Source organism: Sus scrofa, chromosome 9, assembly GCF_054392235.1.
Source record: "Sus scrofa isolate SSC_HxYL_T2T_F1_AM1 chromosome 9, Sscrofa_HxYL_maternal_Yorkshire_Landrace_v2.0, whole genome shotgun sequence".
Classification (NCBI taxonomy): domain Eukaryota; kingdom Metazoa; phylum Chordata; class Mammalia; order Artiodactyla; family Suidae; genus Sus; species Sus scrofa.
Genome location: NC_139391.1, coordinates 89,181,817 through 89,203,442, shown reverse-complemented (window position 1 = coordinate 89,203,442; position 21,626 = coordinate 89,181,817). Strand labels below are relative to the sequence as shown.

The following is a 21,626-nucleotide window of genomic DNA, read 5'->3' as shown; positions in this document are numbered from 1 at the left end:
CATAGTGAGAAAAAACAAAGTTTAAGTTCAAGAGCACTCTATCAGACTCTAAAGAAAAGATTTTTCATTCTATCAAGAATCAATAGGAGTTCCCGTCGTGGCGCAGTGGTTAACGAATCCAACTAGGAACCATGAGGTTGCGGGTTCGATCCCTGGCCTTGCTCAGTGGGTTAAGGATCCGGCGTTGCCGTGAGCTGTGGTGTAGTTTGCAGACGCGGCTCGGATCCCGAGTTGCAGTGGCTCTGGTGTAGGCGGGTGGCTACAACTCCTATTTGACCCCTAGCCTGGGAATCTCCATGTGCCGTGGGAGCGGCCCAAGAAATGGCAAAAAGACAAAAAAAAAAAAAAAGAGCGAATCAATAACACAAAGATAAGGAAGTTTTTTGAAATAATTAAATAGATTCAATATGTGAATATCCTTTTAAAAATATTTGGAGAATATTTTAGCTAGGTTTTGCCAAATCTATTTGTTACTTGAGCAAAAGTATGTGTGCCCAATACAACATGTATGTAGCTATGTGACTACCACTCAAACCTCTCTTCAATTAAGTAGATCTGGACATACTAGGCCTATGAATGGCATTTGTGTCTAAAGGAACTCACAAAGATCTCCATGGAAATAGAGAACACACAGCTCTGAAGTCTGACCTCTGTTTGGTAAGACAACCTAAAATATACACACTTTCTCTACATTCAGCTGGGTTGCTACATTCAGCTGGGTTACCCCATCATTTTTCTTTGAATTTTTACCAATATAAGAAAGTCAAGCATGGGATGGAGAAAAGTACTGTTCTTAAAATTTAACTTCTCTCTTTTTTGATTAAAATTTAAACATTAAAATTACACAAGTGATACATGTAAAATGCAAATAGTATATAGAATATAATAAATGATCATTCTTTTTCTGCCCTTCTTTAATACCACTCTCCTCCTCCCAGGAAAAATACTGTTAACTTCATTTGTCTAGGCTACATATATTTACATGTATATGAATGTGTATATACAAAAGGTATGACATGTGTATCTATTTATTTATACACATATGCATCTATGTATTGTGTGGTAAATATGAATTCTAGAAATTGAAGAAATTCATAAATGTATTGAAAAAAGTCTAAAAAGAAACAACAATCCCCCAGATGCTACTGTTTTAGAACACTGGTCCTCCCTCAATTTTTGACAAACACCATTTCAGACTTTTTGTATCTCTAAACACAGATATAAATAAGAAAGGTAAAATGTGATTATACTTTCCATATTTGGGTTTTTTTTTTTTTTTATGGCCTCACCCATGAGGTATGGAAGTTCCTAGGCCAGGAACTGAATCCAAGCCACAGCTGTGGCAGCACTGGATCCTTAACTGCTACCAAGCTGCAGAAGTCAGAACCTTCTGCACCACAGTGGGAGCTCCCTCTTCATGTTATTTTAAAATTTAAAATGTGTCAGAAGTTCCTGTTGTGGCTCAGTGTTTAACGAATCTGACTAGGTTGAGGGTTTGATCCCTGGCCTTGCTCAGTGGGTTAAGGATCTGGCCTTGCAGTGAGCTGTCGTGTAGGTTGCAGATGTGGATTGGATCCCATGTTGCTGTGGCTGTGGTGTATGCTGGCAGCTATAGCTTCAACTAGACCCCTAGCCTGGGAACCTCCATATGCCATGGGTGTGGCCCTAGAAAAGACAAAAAAAAAAAAAAAAAAAAAAAAAAAAAGCGGAGTTCCCGTCGTGGCGCAGTGGTTAACGAATCTGACTAGGAACCATGAGGTTGTGGGTTCGATTCCTGCCCTTGCTCAATGTGTTAACGATCCGGTGTTGCCGTGAGCTGTGGTGTAGGTTGCAGACGCGGCTTGGATCCTGCGTTGCTGTGGCTCTGGCGTAGGCCGGCAGCTACAGCTCTGATTAGACCCCTAGCCTGGGAACCTCCATATGCCGCGGGAGCAGCCCAAGAAATGGCAAAAAGACAAAAAAAAAAAAAAAAAAAAAAGTGGTGTCAAAGTTAGCATAACATTTACAAAATTAAAAGAAATAGAAATAAGCCAAAGAAATTACTGAGCTTTTAAATCAATGTTTCTTTACGCTGAAAGATATTAATTCCTGAAGGAAAATCCCACTAATCTTAAGTGGAAAAAAAAAAAAGAGATAATATTAAGGAAATATGAATAAAAACATTTTACATTTCCAAATTTCTACATCTACTGACTCTTTGTTGGACAAATTAGGTAACTTTGCAAACTTAAACTCCCAACTTTTTATTTCATTCTTTATCCAGTTTTCTTATGGCCATATTTGTTTCACATGTTCATGGTTCTATAATCATAAGTACTACAATTTAGTAGTTTTATGTTTATTTTATATTTCATTTATACATTTTAATTATGTTATACTCACATTCCTTTGCCCATTCAAGTCATAGTTTCATTTTGAATCTTGCAATAATAGTCAATGGGCCAGATATATAGCTTAATTTTAATCTGTGTTCTAGGGGATAGATCTTCATATTCATTCAGCCTATAAGAAATAAATAAGACTTTACAAATATTTAGAGTCTATACTGTATAAAAATCCAAGAGATGAAAAATTTATTTCATAATAATAGATGACATTTTCTCCCTTTTATAAAATAAGATATGCCATGATGTTTCTTTGTTTTTCATTTTTGTTTTTGTTTGTAAAAAAATCTATACAGGGGTATCCTGTCAAGGAGTTCCTTTGCATGCATTTGACCTTTCTGCAGTGTTATAAGGATTTTAGTCAACAGAATTTGAAAAATAAAATTCAGTAAAAAAAAATACATAGAAGAAGCTATAAAGAAATATTTTATCTCTTAAGCAGATATAATGGGATGTAATCATTTCAGAAGTCATTATCTTTGAGGTTTTCTTCTCACCTAAGTTTTTGTGTCTATCAGTTGTGCTTGTCAGAGGTTTTAAATGTTAAACCTTTACTGAGTGGAGTTTGTATTTTAATACAAAGCAGGGGAAGGCATCAGAGCACCACCGTCTTCCCCAGCACCCAACTAGTTTGTTCCTTTCCATCCATTTTTGGATTCTGGATAAGCATCATTCTTCTCTCCAACTTGTGGAGGCACTAACAAGCTTTGCTGGCTGAACCCTCCAAGTCCATCTCCACAATACTAGGACAGGGGTTTGGGGAACTCTCTTGCCTCTACACTACTGCAACGTTAAAAGAGTTATAGCCACCAATAAAAGTCTTTAGGATTGTAGCCTGTCAGCAAAGGCTACAATGAAGCTCCGTTGTAGCCTCCAACAAAGTCAAAGTCAGGATTTCTTTAAATCCTGATGTTTTAGTCAGTCCAGGCATGATGAATGAATCTCCTTCACCTTGCTGAAACTTATGAAATGGTTTCTGCAAACCCGCTTGTGGTCCTCTCTGTGGGACTAGAAGTAAACCAGTAAGTACTGTCTTCAGCCTGAGCCCTGAAATGGCTCTGGGAGAAAGATGAATTGGAATGATTTAACTCATTACTCCATCCATCATTTATTGGAGTCTTTGAGGAATATCCACTATAGACAGCTGCCTACCTCCTTCTAAGATGCTGGCAGTCCTGTGTCCAAAGGGTAGCCATGGACTATTCTGTCCTTCTTATTCCTGAGTCTGAGATACACTCAGAGTTATAATGAAAACTATCCTTGAATTTAGGATTTCTTGACTACAAACAATTAACTACCAAATTTATTCTGTACCTCCAAATCTTGCTGTGATGATGCATAGAACTTTCTGGAAAGTCTTTGTGTGGGAACAGAAAAGAAGAGCACTTTTCTTGTTTTTGAGATGTAGTTGAGATGTAGTTACGAATTTGAGATTATCCCAGGCTGTCAATACTTGTTTCATAATTAGCCCCTAGGTGCTGGGTCATAGAGATGGTCACTTAGATATCTAGGTATGCTCCAACTCTGAGACAGTCCATCTCTTCACGATTTCTAATACTCTTTAAACTCAGCTCACATCTGTGGATGACGCTTCCCAGGAATTTCTCAGATTTCTTAATATTAATTGTAGTATTTATAATAGTTAAAAGGAAGATACTTTAAATGTTAATAAGGAAGTGATAAATTATTATACACATATAGTGGAATACTAGGCAGCTAAATAAATCATGATGTGACTCATTTCGTTATTTATACAAAAAGACATAAAAAATTGCTTTGTGAAAGAAAGTGCCGGTTAAATACATCACATATCAGTGAAGGGGCGTACAGGCAAGTCTACCCCTTGCTGACGAATTTCAAATAATTTATGTGGAGACTCACTCGTCAAGATGAACTTAACTCCCTGCAACTGAAGTATAGAGGCTGCACATAGTGACTTCCTTCCACAGAGTACAGTATAGAAGTGGGGGGGAGTATATACTTTATACTGACAAACATTACTTCAGCAGGTGATCAAGGTCAACATCAAGAGTGATAATTCAAGGAATTCCCATTGTGGCTCAGCAGTTTACAAACCTGACTAGTATGCATGAGGATGTGGGTTTGATCCCTGGTCTCTCTCCATGAGTTAAGGATCTGGCATTGCCGTAGGCTGTGGTATAGGTCCCAGACACAGCTCAGATCTGGCATTGCTGTGGCTGAGGCATAGGATGGCAGCTGCAGCTCTGATTCAACCCTCAGCCTGGGAACTTCCATATGCCACAGGTGGAGCCCTAAAATCAAACAAAAAACAAGAGATAAGTCATGTTGATTCTGTATACTTCTGATACGATGGGATGAAAGTGGCATTTTACTTCTGTGGTCTTCCTACCAAAGACCATAGTCCCAGTCTAACTATGACAAAAAAATACCAGTCAAACCAGATATAGTGACATTCTGAAAAACACCTGACCAGTACTCTTTAAAACCATCAAGATCATCAAGATCAAGGAAAGTCTCAACTATGACAGCCAAGAGGAGCAGGAGCCATGACAACTGCATAGAGTCATGTGTGGTATCTTGGAAGGAATTCTGGAACAGAAAAAGAACGTTAGGTAAGAACTCAAGAAATACAAATTCATTATGGACTTTAGTTAATAATAATATACCCAAATTGGTTTATTAATTGTGTTAAAGATAGGATATTATTGTAATAAACTGTGTTTGAGGTTTATGGGAAGACTCTGTACTTTTCTATAAATCTAAAATTAATTAAAATTTTAAGTGGCTAAAAATAAACATGCATGGTATATCTTTGTTAATGTAAAATATATGTGTGTATGTGTATACGTGGGGAAACATCTGGAATGACGTGATAATATGCTAACCTTGGTTGTCTCTTAATAGTGGGCTTTTTTTAATCTTTTTTCTTCATTAATAATTTGTTATACAATGAAAAAAATAAGCAAATGTAAAATCACCCTCTGTCTCCTTTTAAGTAACTCTTTATAGGCATAAGCTACAGAAATCTTTCACAACACAGAAATACATTTTCTCACAAAAACAAGATATCCAGAGGTAAGGGAGGTTCTCCTTATGTGTGACTAAGAGCTTTGGAAACAGTTCACTGTCTCATTTCAGCTCTGTGTCCTCAGCATGCCAGCTTTGTCCTTGAGTATGCTTCCTTCATGGCCACAAGATAGGTGGCAGCATTAATTACATAGCAATATGCTTTCCTGTTCATATCCAGTGAAAGAGGAAGCTAACACCTCCTCCGACTTTAGAAAAATATTTGAGTCAACTCAGGTCACTGTGCTCATCCCTAACCAGTAACATTTACCATCATGTATTGCAAGTGCTCACTGGCCTTAAGCCAAGTCTCCTGAACAAGTTACCATTGGAGAAGTTGGAAATGATGCATTAATTCTAATCAGGATCCAGTCAATTTCCCTTGATAAGCAGGCTGGCTAGGGAGGACTAAAACCAGGAACTCCTGATGGCAAGTTTAAGTCTGCACCTGCCCAAGTTATACCGCCTACAGAGTGGCTCAGAGAAGTAGCAATAATTGATACTAATAACTACCTACCTGTAATTTAGGACTTTCAATAGCTTAGTTCTGTCCACTTGAGAAATATGAACTAATGATATGATCCACAAATCTGGTATGTTTATGTCCATTAGAAGGAGTAAGATGATGTGGAACAAGTACAACTTTGACAGATTGTTCTTAACAAAAAAGGAAAGAAACATCATGGGTGGGTTAAAAAAAAAAAGTTCCGACCTTAACACATGGAACGTACTTTTTATCCTGGTACAGGGATCAGTGAAAGATGGCAGCCTATGGGCTGCTGCCTGCTTTTTGGGGGGATTTTTTTGTTTGTTTTTTAATGGCATTTATTTTTTATTGAAGTATAGTTGATTTACATTGTTAATTTCTGCTGTATAGCAAAGTGCTTCAGTTAAATATATATATGTATACACATTCTTTTTTATATTCTTTTTATTATGATTTATCTCAGGATTTTGAATATAGTTCCCTGTGCAATTTAGTAGGATCTTCTTTATCCATCCTATATACAATAGTCTGCAGTTTGCTTCTGCTAATCCTAAATCCCAATCCTTCCCTCTTCCAAACCCTCTCCCACCTTGCAAAAGACAAGTATGTTCTCTATATCTGTGAGTCTGTTTCTCTTTCATAGATAAGTTCATTTGTGTCATATTTCAGATTCCAAAAAAAGATATCATACAGTATTTGTCTTTCTCTATCTGACTTACTTCACTTAGTATGATAATCTCTATTTATAATCCTATTGCTTCAAATGGCATTATTTTGTTCTTTTTATGGCTAAGTAATATTCCATTGTATATATACACATGTCTTGGCTGTTGTGAATACTTCTGCTATGAACATAGGGGGTGCCTGTATCTTTTTGAATTATAGTTTTTTCTGTATATATGCCCAGTACTGGGATTGCTGGATCATATGGTAATTCAATTTTTAGTTTTTTGAGGAAGCTCCATAATGTTTTCCATAGCTGCTACACCAATTTATATTCCAAAGAACAGTGTAAAAGGGTTCCCTTTTCTCTACACCCTCTCCAGCATTTGTTATTTGTAGAATTTTTTAAATGATTTTTATTTTTTTCCACTATAGCTGGTTAAGAGTGTTCTGCCAATTTTCTACTGTAGAGCAAGGTGGCCCAGACACACACACACACACACACACACATACATTCCTTTTTCTCACATTGTCATGCTCCATCTTAAGTGACTAGATACAGTTCCCAGTGCTATACAGCAGATCTCATTGCTTATCCATTCCAAAGGCAATAGTTTGCATCTATTAACCCCAAATTTCCACTCCCTTTCCCTCCCCCTTGGCAACCACAAGTCTATTCACCAAGTCCATGATTTTCTTTTCTGTGGAAAGGTTCATTTGTGTCATATATTATATTCCAGATATAAGTGATATCATATGATATTTGTCTTTCTCTTTCTGACTTACTTCACTTAGTATGAGAGTCTCTAGTTCCATCCATGTTGCTCCAAGTGGCATTATTTTGTTCTGTTTTATGGCTGGGTATAGACTTTTTCATGATGGCCATTCTGACTGATGGGAGGTAGTACTCAATGTAGTCTTGATTTGCATTTCTCAAAATAATTAGTGATGTTGAGCATCTTTTCATGTGATTATTGGACATCTGTATGCTTTCACTTGAGAAATGTATATTTAGGTCTTTTGCCCATTTTTCAGTTGGGTGGTTTGTTTTTTGTTATTGAGTTGTATGAGTTGTTTGTATATTTTGGCAATTAATCCCTTGTTGGTCACATCATTTACAAATATTTTCTCTGATTCTCTGGGTGGCCTTTTTTTGTTTGTTTATGGTTTCCTTCACTGTGCAAAAGCTTTTAAATTTGATTAAGTCCTATTTCTTTCTTTTTGCTTTTGTATCTATTGCCTTGGGAGACTGACATAAGAAAATATTGGTACAACTTATCTCAGGGAATGTTTTGCCTGTGTTTTCTTCTAGTTTTATGGTGTGGTGTCTTAGGTTTAAATCTTTAAGTCACTTAGAGTATTTTTGTGCATGGTGTGAGGGTGTGTCCTAGTTTCATTGATTCACATGCAGTTGTCTAGGTTTCCCAGCACCACTTGATAAAGAGAATTTTTCCAATTTATATTTTTGCCTCCTTTGTTGAAGATTAATTGATCGTAGGTGTCTGGGTTTATTTCTGGGCTCTCTATTCTGTTCTATCAAACTGTATGTCTGTTTTTATACCTGTACCACACTCTCTTTATTACTGTAGCTTTGTAATATTGTTTGAAGTCTGTGAGAGCTATGACTCCTGTTTTGTTCTATTTCCCTCAGGATTGCTTTAGGAATTCTGGGTCTCTTATGATTCCATATAAATTTTAGTATTATTTGTTCTAGTTCTGTGAAAGCTGTCATGGGTAATTTGATAGGGATTTCATTAAATCCGTAGATTGCTTTGGGTAGTATAGCCATTTTAACAAAATTACTTCTAATCCAGGAGCATGGAATATTTTCCCATTTCTTGTATCCTCTTTAATTTCCTTCATTAGCGATTTATAGTTTTCCTGCTGCCTGTTTTTTACATCACCTGGGAGATAAGAATGTGCTTCAGGATTTTAAATGGTTAAAATTTTTTTTTAAAGAATACTTTTTGTAACACATGAACATTAAGTGGAATTCAGTTTTCAGAGTCCATAAATAAAGTTTCACTGGCCACAGGCACACTCGTCTGTTTACATATTGCCTATGGCTCCTTTTGCACTGCATGTTGGAAGAACTGAGTAGTTGTGACAAAGACCATCTGGCCTGCAAAGCTAAAAATATATACTGTCAGGACTTTGCAGGAAACTTTTGCTGGCCCTGACCTTGAGAGATGGGCTTTGCTTCCTCCCTCAGTGGAGGACATAGCAGTCTCTCTGGCCAGAAGGTACCCACCTTCCTTCATGAGGCACCTCCCAGTACCAACCCCTGCTTCCCTTGTTATCCTCCTGAGGATAACAGGCAAAAGGATTTTGCCCCTAGAACAACACTCCCAGAAGGCTCTGAACTAGGTCAGAACAGTACATTAATCAATCCAACTCCGAAGCTGGAAATTATCTTTTTCCATTGTGCAGTCCAATTACTTCCAAATGTGTTATTGCATATAGCCTATCAGGAATTTCTAAAAATTGTGACATTAAAGACATAGCTACCCTCTTGCAACATTTTGAAGTTTGCCATTCCCAGTCACTGGGTTTATTTTAAGTGCTTTTCTTTCCCATCCAATATATTTAAAGCACCTAATTCTCCTGTTCATTTTGAGTCATGTTTCTGACACCCTCTAACTGAATTGAGTGTGGGCTCCATCTAGTGACTGAGCGTGGATACTCCCTTGTGAGTACTTTCAATCCTGTGTTTTAGGAACTGTTTCTACTGACTCTTGCTGTGAAACTGCTTGGGCTTAAAAATAGCCTGCCTCCCTGGGAAAGAGTCTTCCTCTTATGTAATTAACTGATGAGGAGCCAAATGGAGGCCACCTGGTGAGGATGATATAATCAATGCTGTGGACAAACTCGTCCTTCACAATATTCCGTTCTTGGCTCTTGCAATATTGATGTCTCCAGCAGCACATACTGGACCAGGTAATGTCCTAACAATTTTATGCCTAGGACCCCATAAATGCTTTGCAGTTTAAAAACAGAAAATGTTGATCCAACCATCCAGATATAAAAGGGCTGTAAGCACTCCCTTCATTTTTTTTCTTTGCTTTTCTTTAACCCTTACTTAATTTCACCTGCTTACAAAGTTCCCTGAGACTTCCCAGAATATGTTGATTTTCTCCTTTCCCTGCAGTAGGTGTAATACAAAGTTTAAAGTATAGTCAAATGAGCGTATGTACCCTGAGGCTGCCAATGCTAGCTAATGACCTGTGCTTTTACTGAGGCCAGTGAACTTGGCATTGCTTGCTACACCCCGTGCAAATAGATTGCAGTGGACATTTACATACCTAACAAAGGTATATTTGCTAAGATGGTTTGACCCCTGTACCAATGCTAGGACCTGCTTTGGCCCACTGTACTTGCTCAATTTCTATAGAGACAGAGAGTTACCTATGGACAAGATCACTTTATACTGCTATAAGTGATGATGTCCACCTTATATTTATCAAGGTTTAGAACTGCTCCTCTAGGACACAACATTTAAAAGTCAATTACACTTCCATTTCCAAAACATCTCCCCAAACTCTAGGATTTTAAATGCCTGTTGGGAGTGGGATGGATTGGGAGTCTGGGTTTGGTGTATGCAGACCATTGGGTAAGAGTGGATAAGCAATAAGATCCTGCTGTATAGCACAGGGACTATATCTAGTCACTTGTGATGGAACATAACCAGAGGATAATGTGAGAAAAAGAATATATATATATATAACATATATATAATATATACACATTTACATATAAATATGTATAATATATATTAATGTAAATATATATACATACACATATATATTTGTGACTGCGTCACTTTGCTGTACAGTAGAAAATTGATAAAACACTGGAAACCGACTATAACGGAAAAAATAAAAATCATAAATAAGAAAATAAAATAAATGCCTGTTGTCACGGTCAAAAGTTACACAGGCTCGTGATGCCTCAGCACATGTAATGGATGGTAGATTTAAATGCCTTATTGAGTTGGATTTGAAGAAGCTTCTGAAGTGGTTGCAAAGCTCTCAGAACAGTGATCATAGCCAAGCATCTTCAGGTTGATGTGAACTTTCTCAGCCTGACCTGAGAACCTAGTGAATGGCTGAAATGTGTTATAACTGCTTTTAAAAAATGATCTTTGGTTTTTTAATTTCCTTTCCTTTTTAAGTGTTTGGAAATTGAAATGGTTTCTGAATACATCAGTTTTAAAGCACATAGTTTGCTTTTAATTGTGTTATTCAGGAATGAGCAGTGAAGGAGTTCCTGTCATGGCTCAGTAGAAACAAATCTGACTAGTATCCAGGAGGATGCAAGTTTGATCCCTGGCCTTGCTCAGTGGGTTAAGGATCTGGCATTGCCATGAGCTGTGGGGTAGGTCACAGATACAGCTGAGATCTGGCATTGCTGTGGCTGTGGCATAGGCCAGTGGCTATGGCTCTGATTTGACTTCTAGCCTGGGAATCTTCATGTGCCACAGGTGGGGCCCTAAAAAGACAAAAAGAAAAAAAAAAAAAAAAGAATGACCAGTGTGTGTAAAGTTGTGTAACGTCACCACCAAGTTTCTTTTGTCACAGTCTCCTTTTCACTTTTCCTGCAGAACATCACTTGTGATGTGCCTACTTAATGTTATCAGATACAAAGCTCTTCCAGAAAATGCTTTTCAGTAAACAAATCTTAAGAAAATTTTTGTTTTATCAATTGTAATATATATTTCATAACTTGAAATGTTTTAAGACAATATTTTGTATCATCCCTTCATCTCTAACACGAATATAACCACAGGTTATCAATCAGTTTCTAAGTAGAGTTTTCTAACTCTCTCCACAGAATATTCCTTCATATATTTCTTTGAAGTAACTTTTAATTATGGGGGACTTTGTTTGCATCACAATGAAACTGACTGCTACAAGTTTTCATGATAAGGTGGTGCTATTTGGAAGCACCTCTAGGTTTACAACAAATTAAGAGTACTTGTTGCAGACTTACAAAGTTCAAAATGCCAATTTAAAAGATCAAAAATCTCTTAATGTGGGAAAAATTAAAGAGAACCTCTCTCCCCAATTTTCCTCTTTTTCCCTCTTCTCCAGCTTCCTGTTGGACAGTTTTATTTAATGACTAAATAACTCACTATTTAATGTGAAAGTCAACTTTTCTTAAATTGATCCTGGCCCCTTCCCTCTTCCCCTGACCCCAAATCTTGCTCCCTCCAGAGACTTCTCTATCTCAGTTGTTCAAAATGCCAGACCTCTAGTTGTTCAAACCAATGCTCGGATCATCTTTGATTCCTCTTTTTTGCACCCCCCCCACATAAAATCTATCAGACTGTCCTATTGTCACTACATCTAAATTATATGATAATGTGAGCACTTATCAACTGCTTCCTTTCTACTCTGTCCAATGCATCATCCTTCTCTTTTTATTTTTTTCTTTTGCTGATGCTTTTTTTTTTTTTTTTTTTTTTTGTCTTTTAGGGCCACACCTGAGGCATATGGTGGTTCATTAGACTAGCGTCAGGTTCATTTCTGCTGAGCCACGATGGGAATTCCTCTCTTTTAAATTTAATTTTTAAATTTTTTATTGAGTGGGTCTTCAAATTCTATAGTGCTTTACAATTTTCAAAATTTCCCACACAACTTTATATAATCCCATAATAACTTCTTCCCCCCTTATATTTCACCTCCTCCTTTCGCTCTCCCCACTGGTAACCACTAGTTTGTTCTCTATATCTGTGAGTCTCCTTTTTTGTTATCTTCACTATTTTTTTTTTTTTTTTTGTCTTTTTGCTATTTCTTTGGGCCGCTCCCGCGGCATATGGAGGTTCCCAGGCTAGGGGTCGAATCGGAGCTGTAGCCACCAGCCTATGCCAGAGTCACAGCAACGTGGGATCCGAGCCGAGTCTGCAACCTACACCACAGCTCACGGCAACGCCAGATCGTTAACCCACTGAGCAAGGCCAGGGATCAAACCCGCAACCTCATGGTTCCTAGTCAGATTCGTTAACCACTGCGCCACGACAGAAACTCCTCATCACCCTTTCTTTACTGGATTACTGTTGCATTCTTCAAACTGGTTTCCCTGCTTTGCCTCCTTTTCTTGTAAAGACTCTTTTTAATACAGCAGCCAGGGTGATTGATTCTTTTAAACACATTGAATCATGTTCCTACTCTACTCAGAATCTAAAACTAGCCTCCTATTCCACTCAGAATAAAAGCCAAAGGACTCTGTGTGATTGGTACCCCATCCCTGTCTGACCTCATCTTCTACTGCTGCTCCATCCACTCTGGCATCTGAGAGATGACTTGAACACACCCTGCACCCTCCTGCCTCAGGGCTCTGCGTGAATTGTTCCCTGTGCCTGGGCTGGTCTCTTCCACTTAGCATGGCTAACTCTTCTCATTATCTTGCATCTTTGCTCAAACATCCTCTGGAGATTCCCTTTAAAGAGTGTCCTACTCTCCTCTTCTTCCCCAGCACCACCGATCCTGCTTATCTGCCTCTGAGTGTCTATTTTTTTCTATTGTATTTCTATATTTACTTAATATGTCAATCCCACAAGAAAGTATACAAGGCCTGGAGTCTTTGTTTTATTTACACATTTATCAAAGTGTCCTAAGAATGTAAAACATAGGTGTAGAATTATTGAATGAATGAATGGATACAAAAAAATCATCCATATGAATATATACATATATATCCACTTCTGAACACTTAAAATATGCTCAAAATCATTTTGCGTTTGGTTACAATAATTTTTTTTAACTAATACCTTTCTGTGGATCATTAAAAGTCTTTTAATTTTCAATTTTATGATTTTGATAATCAATAATATATAGTGTAAATCTTTTTTTACTGCCCAGTTACAGCAAAATAACTTTGGCAATTTTAAAATATCTCTGTTAATCTGTGTTTTATCCATTTTAAGAAATGAAAGACTATGGCATACTGATTGAGTAATACATAAAAAAATTACTGGAGTAAGAGGAGGAAAACTGTCCATATCTGCTACTCTTTACTTCTTGTGGATTACATAAAATCCTTGTTTTCTCTATTTACAAATGATACGCATTTTGTTTATCATCTATGTCATTTGTTTGAAAGGATTAAATATGATAACATAGGGGTGATTATTTTGAGAACTATAACTTTCTATTCAAGCTGTTGATTGAATCTACTTAGAATCTGCTTTCCAAGGCTGAAAATTTTCTAATGAAGGCAAAAACAATGTCTTATTCACCTCTGCATCCCTTGAAGCAGGAAAAGTGCCTGACTGATGGTAGCTGTATTACTAGTTATGGGATTGTGGAGGTTGATAAGTCCAACATTTGTCAGGTAGACTAGCAGGCTAGAGACCCAGAGAAGAGTTGATGTTGCAGCTCCAAACCTCAGGTTGTCTGCAGACAGAATTTCCTTTAACTCATAAATGTCAACCCTTTCCTTAAGGCCTTCAAAGGATTGGATGAGACCCACCCACATTCCTATTGTCACATCATTCAAAGTATATGGATGTAAATGCTCAATGTATCTAAAAAACACACTAATTTTTGATGAAGAGTGTGACTACTGTGGCCTAGCCAAGTTGACATAAAAATTAATCATCACAGTTGATGATTAATAAATATTTTAAGCAATCATATTACATAATTATCAATAAATTTTCATTGCTGTGGAACTCTTGTTTATTTTTATAAAGAATTTATAGTCACTTACAGATTTTTTGATATATTAAATTCTACCTTTTTGAGCTTTGATATTACACATATGGGCCTTTAAGTAGTTTAGAGTTATAGACAGCTAAATGGATAGCTAGATGGATGGAAGAATGGATGGATAAATGGTAGATGGATAGAGATACAGGTTTAGCTAAGCAATTTTTTTTATATTAAGCCGTTAGAGATATATTTTTTATAATTTTTAATTCTTTGTATCAGAAACAAGCCTGCCAAATTTTATATCAAGGTTATACTAGGCCATGGATGGAGAGAACCAAGAATATGGCATAAGTCAAATCTCTGCTAATGAGAATTTCAATGAGAAAGGGAGATTTCCTTCTGACCCACGTGTACATGAAAGAGAAGGGAATGTCGGTAAGTCATGTGCTAATGTTAAAATTCCTGCTTCTTTCTGTTCCCTGATCTGTCTCCTTTAAGTGGGAGGGTGCTGTGGAAATAGCCACACATGTGAGGAGACCTCTTCATCTAGCTTGGGAGTAACTGTGGGTCTCTAAGGAACCTTGGCATTTGGCTCAGCTCCATGTAGAGCACAGAGCTATGTCAATAGTCTGGCCTTTGCCAAAGATGGTGGCTAAATATGTAAGCTTGAAGCAGCACCTCCAGCTTTCTCTGCATGATATGCAGGAGATAAGAGTTTATGCATGTTCCGACAAAAATATTTAGGAGTGAAGAAGGATGAAGGAATAACACAGGTGTAGGAATCAGAAGAGGATAGATAATATGTATGACTTTTGCCACTAGGAACAAATGAATGGATACCATGGGCCTTAGCAGTGGTGCAGATATACCCCAACAGGTAAGACAGGGAGAACCATCTTTCATAGCTGTGAGTCCAGGAACTAAAGCCAACTTGCAGAAGCCACATGAACTTGAGGCCTTCTTGTTCTCTGGTCACCATAAAGCAACTCAGGGCCATTTTAAGGACAAGTACCAGGTGGAAAAGAAAATCCAAAAAGGCTGAGCATTTTTCTGAAAATGACTTATTTAACCAAAGAAAACTATTTAAAATGAAAAAGTCCATGGCTCAGTGTAGTCTGTTCCAACACTCTCTCCCAACCTTCTGTAGCTTTATATGCTAAGCTCATTAGGGAAAAGACTTAGGAAAATAAGTACTTTCATTATAAAATATAGATAAGCTACTGTTTTTTTTTTCATATCTGAGTAGTACTAAGTACATTTTTAACTCTGCATCCCTCTTTCTCTCTCTCTGTCTCTTCTCAACTACTTTTAAATCTACAAAACATTTTCTATAACTATTATAGTATGTCACCTACCCATAACAGGTGCTGGAAAGAAAAATAATTTTCCCTCTATAATTCTAGGTTCTGGACTGAAACTTCCCATTAATAAAAGACAGATGAATGGAAGAAAAAAAAGTGGAAATTTAATAACATATATTCCTCCTGCATATGTGGGAGATAGCCAGAAAAAACTGAGTGAATCTCCTAAATGGTCCAAGCCATCCTTTAATACCACTTCCAGCCAAAGACAAAAATATGTTGAGGCGTGGGGAGGCAGTTTGGGGAGGTTTGTGGACACAGCTCTGTTAAAAATGGTATGGTCAAAACTCCTGTTGCGGCACAGCAGAAACGTATCTGACTAGTATCCATGAATATAAAGGTTTGATCCCTGGCCTTGCTCAGTGGGTTGGGGAGCCAGTGTTGTAGCTGTGGTGTAGGCCCTCAGCTGTAGCTCTGATTTGGCCCCTAGCCTGGGAACTTCCATATACCATGGGAGCAGCCCTAGAAAACAAACAAAAAAGTATGGTTGTTTTGCAGACTTAAGAACTCACCTTCCCAGTGAAGGTTTCTAGAGATTTAGTCATCCTTTTCTTCTTTGTGCAAAGAGGAAGACATAGAATAAAGATTTATCGTATAAAATTAAATTACTCTTACAAAAGGAAAACTACACTGTTTTCAGAGCTTCTTATGTGTCTGCTGTTTCTTAAAAAATAACTAGCTCAAGCTAGTGCTTATAACAGAGACATATTTTGGGGTGGCAAATTTTGCCTCCCTTTGCAGAAAAATATCGTTCTTTTTTCTAGAATGAGGTATAGAAGCTGAGGTAATTCAAAGACTTGTTTCTAGTCACAGAGTGACTCACAGCAAAGACATGATTCAAGATTAAATCCTTACTTTCTCATTTTCTTTTTAATGCTTGGTGTGTGAAGTCACACTGTCTTCTAATGTATTTCCTGATATTCCTGGTTATTTGTGTTTTTCTGCAAAAAACAATGACCATAAGAATTAGGAGTAAACCATTACATAAACCAGTAAATAAATCAAAATCAACTCATACTTGTGGCATCTGTATACATGTGGCTCTGGGCCCTTTACCACTTTGTGTGTATTTGCTGGGGGAGGGGTGATGTGGTGGGGGAGGAAGGAGGAAGGAGAGAGGTGAGTAGAAAGGAGCAACTGGGGCGGGGGGCGTTCCACGACCACACTTCACTTGACTTCAAATTTTTCTATCACTAGGGAAAATACAAACTCCTAGAAAATGGTCAACACCATTGACAAAGACTAAGTATAGAATTTAGAAAAGATTCAAATGATAACAAAAAATTCTACCATAATCAAGAGTGAGGAATGAGGGAATCCTTTTGTCTGAAAGCAACAAGTCTCTCGGGTAGCTTATGGTATTGTATTTTCCTTTACTTCTTTTCTCCTTAAGGAGCATGATCAGGAGATCAAAGGACCTCTTGCTTAATTCCTTCATATGAATATATCCATCTCTGTACTTGCTTGTACTGATGCTCCCAGATTCCTGCAATTAATTTATGTCTTTTCTTCTTAATCACAAATTCTACTCACCATTTCATGTGTGTGTCAGATGAAATGGCTGTTTCCTACAAACTTTTCAAATTTGTATATTTAGAGAAGAGATATTTTCTTTTTAATGTATTATTTTCCCTTGGAAGTTAAGGAAATTGGGGCACATGTTTCACCTCTTAGGAAGCATTCTATCTTATAGCTCAGACACTTGCCAAAGAGAGTCTGAAAATCCTCAAAATCACTGTAAGCGATACAAATAGGATCACTTTGGTAAAACATTTCAGTTAATTCTCAGTTTCCTCCATTTACATTTTTTTTAATCCACTCATATTTTTTGTTGTTCTGAAAATCAGTAAGCACACAAAACAAAAATATTTTCAACTCATGATCTTTTATTGGTATGAGCATTTCTCTGGCTCCACTCTCCCTAAATCACTTGCAGAACGCAACTTGAAAGAAGAAAAAGCACTCAAAAGAACACACAAAAAAAGGAACATAACTGACATTAGTTGCATTAGCCCTTGGCACACTTGTTGTCACAGACAGTTCTTACACTTTCTGGCTAATCAGGATAGTGACTCAATTTCTTGGAGATTTGGGTGGGTAGAACCTACTTCATATAAAGCTGAAAAAGCTGTACTCATTATTTCCCAGCCTCCCTTGCAGGTAGAGCACAGTTATGGGTCCTATGCTCTGACAAATTGGATGCTAATAATACAAAGGAGCAGAAGCTGCAGAATTCTCTCTGAAAGAGTGGCAAGTACAGAGAAACCAAATTCCTGAGGTGGAGTGATGACTATGTTGACAGCCCTGTGAGACATCCATGGCAGCCATTTTTAGTTGTGGGAACTACAGTTTATAGTGCCTGAGGATAGAGGCATCGTGCTTACTAGATAAGTTCTCTTGCAGAGCTCTGAGTATCATTCATTGTTATATCATCTCTGATCTTAGTTCTTCTTATGAGACTGTGTGTTAATCAATATTTGATATATTCATTTTCTGCTTAATTAATTCACAGCTAATTTATTTTACTTATAACTAAAATTAGTGACTGGCCAACCAAGCAATTATTTCTACCTTATTTAAGGAGAAATGATGTTAAAAAGTCAATTCAAACCATTGGAAATTACTTTCAAGTCCACATATTGTATTATGAATATCTGAAAGATGATTAAATTATAGTATGATATGACTCTTTCAGATTATTAGATGGAGCTATTTGTGTGTTTAAACCATCTCTACTCTGAACATTTTTTAAAATTTTACTTAATAGATCATTACTTTTCACATCTCAGACATAGAAAGTCATTGAAAAATCTATGTATTCTCATGTGAATTGCATTATTTTCTCTTTGCATTCTCCACAATAAGTCTAATTTTTTAAAAATAGTTATATTCAATCAATGTTTGATTATTAAGTTATTGTTTGATTATTTGGGAAATGGGAGGAGGCAGCAGAATTAGAAAATTACCATCATACCTGTGAACATATGATCCGTTATTCATACTTGTGAATGCAGTTCAATTTGACATCTTGGATAAAAAAACTAAAACATTTGCAATTGAAAGGGCATTAAAATGTTGAAAGAAATTAAAATACTTCTGTGGCCAGTATCTACAAGTGATAACTATGGAGTGCTGTCTTAGAGATATTTGGGCTTTATACTGTAAAAACATGCTTAGAACAAGTTTGTGCAAGAAGGAGGAAATTTATTTTTTGAGAATGAGTACAGAGCTTATGAAAGCTAAGACTAAAAAGTACACTGGGGGTTCATGATGGAAGTGAGGGAATTAGAGAATCCAGGGAGTCATTCTTCGATCTCTCGCTCTCTCTTTTTTTTTTCTTTTTTTTTTTTTGTCTTTGAGCCAATATATCTCATCCCAGCTGCTCCTTGACATCTCCTACAGTATTCTTTGTCTAGTTCAACTTTTCCATTTCTCTACAGATAGTTTCCTCACCTTGTTACCAACCACCTTCAGAGATCTGGTGCAAAATGCCTGCTGATTTCACTTTCTATTTTACTGGAAGGGGTTTGGCTAAAATGGAATCTAAAGTTCACCTCTGTAGTAACCCATGAGGCACAGATAATGTGGTCACATGTATAAACATGGCTCCTAGGGACCCTTCCTCACGAGATTTTTGGTATGGGAGCTGTAGATCTCAGGAAAACAGTTGTTATAAAGTTGAGAACTATGTCAAAAATTGCCTTCTATAGAATTTAATAAAAGCAACTTCTTTAAGAAAAGCTAAAAGGCACTCCGTTTGGTTTTGTCACCTTTGGGATTGAAAATGCTTTGAAGGCAAAAATAACTCTTGTAATTCATAATGCATACTAAATAAATGTTTCAATTGCACTTAACATAAATTTGTCAACTTGTGCTCTACTTTATACATTTAAAATCTGATCTCCCATTTCGGGAACATCTTGGGAAGCAGAGGTAAGGAGGAGGTAGAGTGCACAATTCAAATATTTGGATAACTTGATCGTCATTTCCCTAAGGAATCAGAAAGATATACAAGTGGTATCTGTTATTTCTGGTTTCTGCAAAAAATGTTCTCTAAAGATACCTAACGGTATTTTTAAAGAATATTTCTACCACCCTTACGGGGAGGAAAGCACATTCTAGGCTAGAAAAGCTGGGCTCAAGAACCAAGCATGATTACCAAATTACCACCAGGTAAGTTTCTTTCTTTTTTAAATTTTTTATTATTTTTTATTTTTTTTAGGGCCACACCCATGGCATATGGAAGTTCTCAAATAAGACTGCCAGCCTGCACCACAGCCACAGCAACAGGATATCCAATCCACCTCTGCGACCTACACCACAGCTCAAGGCAACACTGGATCCTTAACCCACTGAGCAAGGCCAGGAATCGAACCTGCATCCCCATGGATGCTAGTTAGGTTAGTTACTGCTGAACCACAAAGGGAACTCCCCAAATAAGTTTGTTATATCTACAAAGTTCGTGTAATCACACCAGGGTGACCAATTAAATGACACGTGGTATATATTCTCTTTTCCTCTATTACTTTCTTTGTATGTATTCTGAAAATTTTATATAGAACATCTAATTTATAGTATGCTTTGTAATAATTTTTCTAATAACACACAAATTAGCAAGGTAATAAAATGGAATTAAAAACCTAAAGCTCAGACAGCAGGAAAATCTATGAAAGCATTATCCTTCCCTATTCTGCAACAGATCAATATTCTCTACCCATCGGGACAGATGGGGAGAGACATGTCTCAGATTGATGTCAGGCATCAGTTTTGTATGTAGTCTGGCTCACTCCTTTAAAGCTTTTTTGCTACTATTTGGCTCCTCTTTTCCCTAGGAAAGGCAAATACAGGATTTTTTTTTTTTCTTAACATGCATTCTAGCTGAAGATGAGCATAGGGAGTATACAGTACCCTTGTTTTTTTAAAGTCCTGGAAATGTGTCCTGGAAGCATGTAATAAGAAGAAAGAGAAGAAATGGAATCTCAGCAGAAGAGGTAAAAACAAAGCAATCACTCTTTACTGTGTCTCCTAGCCCTTCCTTAGAGCATAAAGATTTTTTTCAGAATTAAAATTTGAGATCTTTCAAGAAATTTATTTCAATCAAAGTCTGTGTTGAAGAAAGAAAAAGAGAAAATTCCCTCTATTTTTCTTGGGTTCTTCTGGCTGCTCTAAGGGTTAAATTGACATGGGACACAAGAAAATCAAATTTAATAACATACATAATTGAGCTCCATAAGCAAAAAGAGCCTAAATGTCATTCAGGCAGTTGTAGCTTATCTGTTATCCTAAACTAAGCAGAAAGGGGTAAGGGTCTTGGACTTCAAAGGGGAGAAGGGTAATTTACAGGAAGATGAGAAAAGTTAATGTTTGGTAAGGAGGTGTTTGCTGGGCCACACAGAAGCAGTGGAAGACAGAGAGGACTTTGGTGTCCAGGCCCTGCCCAGTGTTCCATGCCACACCTAGACCAGATGCTTTGTAGATCTCTCTGGTGCCCGGCTCTTCCTGGACCAGGCTTTTTATTGAAATTCTCCTAGGGGGGTAAGGGAGAGGTAAAAAGAGAGACTTCCTGAGTCTTTTATTTCTTTTTTTAGGGCCGCACCTGTGGCATATGGAGGTTCCCAGGCTAGGGGTCTAATTGGAACTGTAGCTGCCAGCCTATGCCTCAGCCACAGCAACATCAGATCCTTAACTCACTGAGCGAGGCCAGGGATCAAACCTGCAACCTCATGGTTCCTAGTCAGATTCATTTCTACTGCACCATGACAGGAACTCCCTGAGTCTTCTATTTCTTAAACATAATCAGCCTAAAATAATCCTTACACCATAGAGATACATTGGAGGGCCACAGATTTTGCTCCCCTATATCTATCAACTTTGGCTCATCATAAATAGGTTTATCCTCAGACACTCAGACACGGAGAACAGACTTGTGGTTGCCACTGGTTAAGAGGAGAAAGTGGAATGGACTGGGAGTTTGGGATAAATAGATGCAAACAATTACATTTAGAATGGATAAGCAATGAGATCCTAAGTA

At 37.3% G+C, this 21,626-nt stretch overlaps 1 protein-coding gene across 3 annotated transcripts in view; it reads left to right on the top strand.

The window, feature by feature from the left end:
- AGMO (alkylglycerol monooxygenase) overlaps positions 1-21,626 on the top strand; it is a 668,498-nt gene that overhangs the window by 360,343 nt on the left and 286,529 nt on the right. The window contains exons 12-14 of one of the 3 annotated variants that reach the window (XR_014815904.1): positions 9,299-9,519; positions 14,514-14,669; positions 15,638-16,612. The exons of the other annotated variants lie outside the window; for them this stretch is intronic. The gene's annotated coding sequence lies outside the window, so the exon portion shown is untranslated. Of the gene's footprint in view, positions 1-9,298; positions 9,520-14,513; positions 14,670-15,637; positions 16,613-21,626 lie in introns of those variants that run through there. 3 annotated transcript variants of the gene reach the window in all.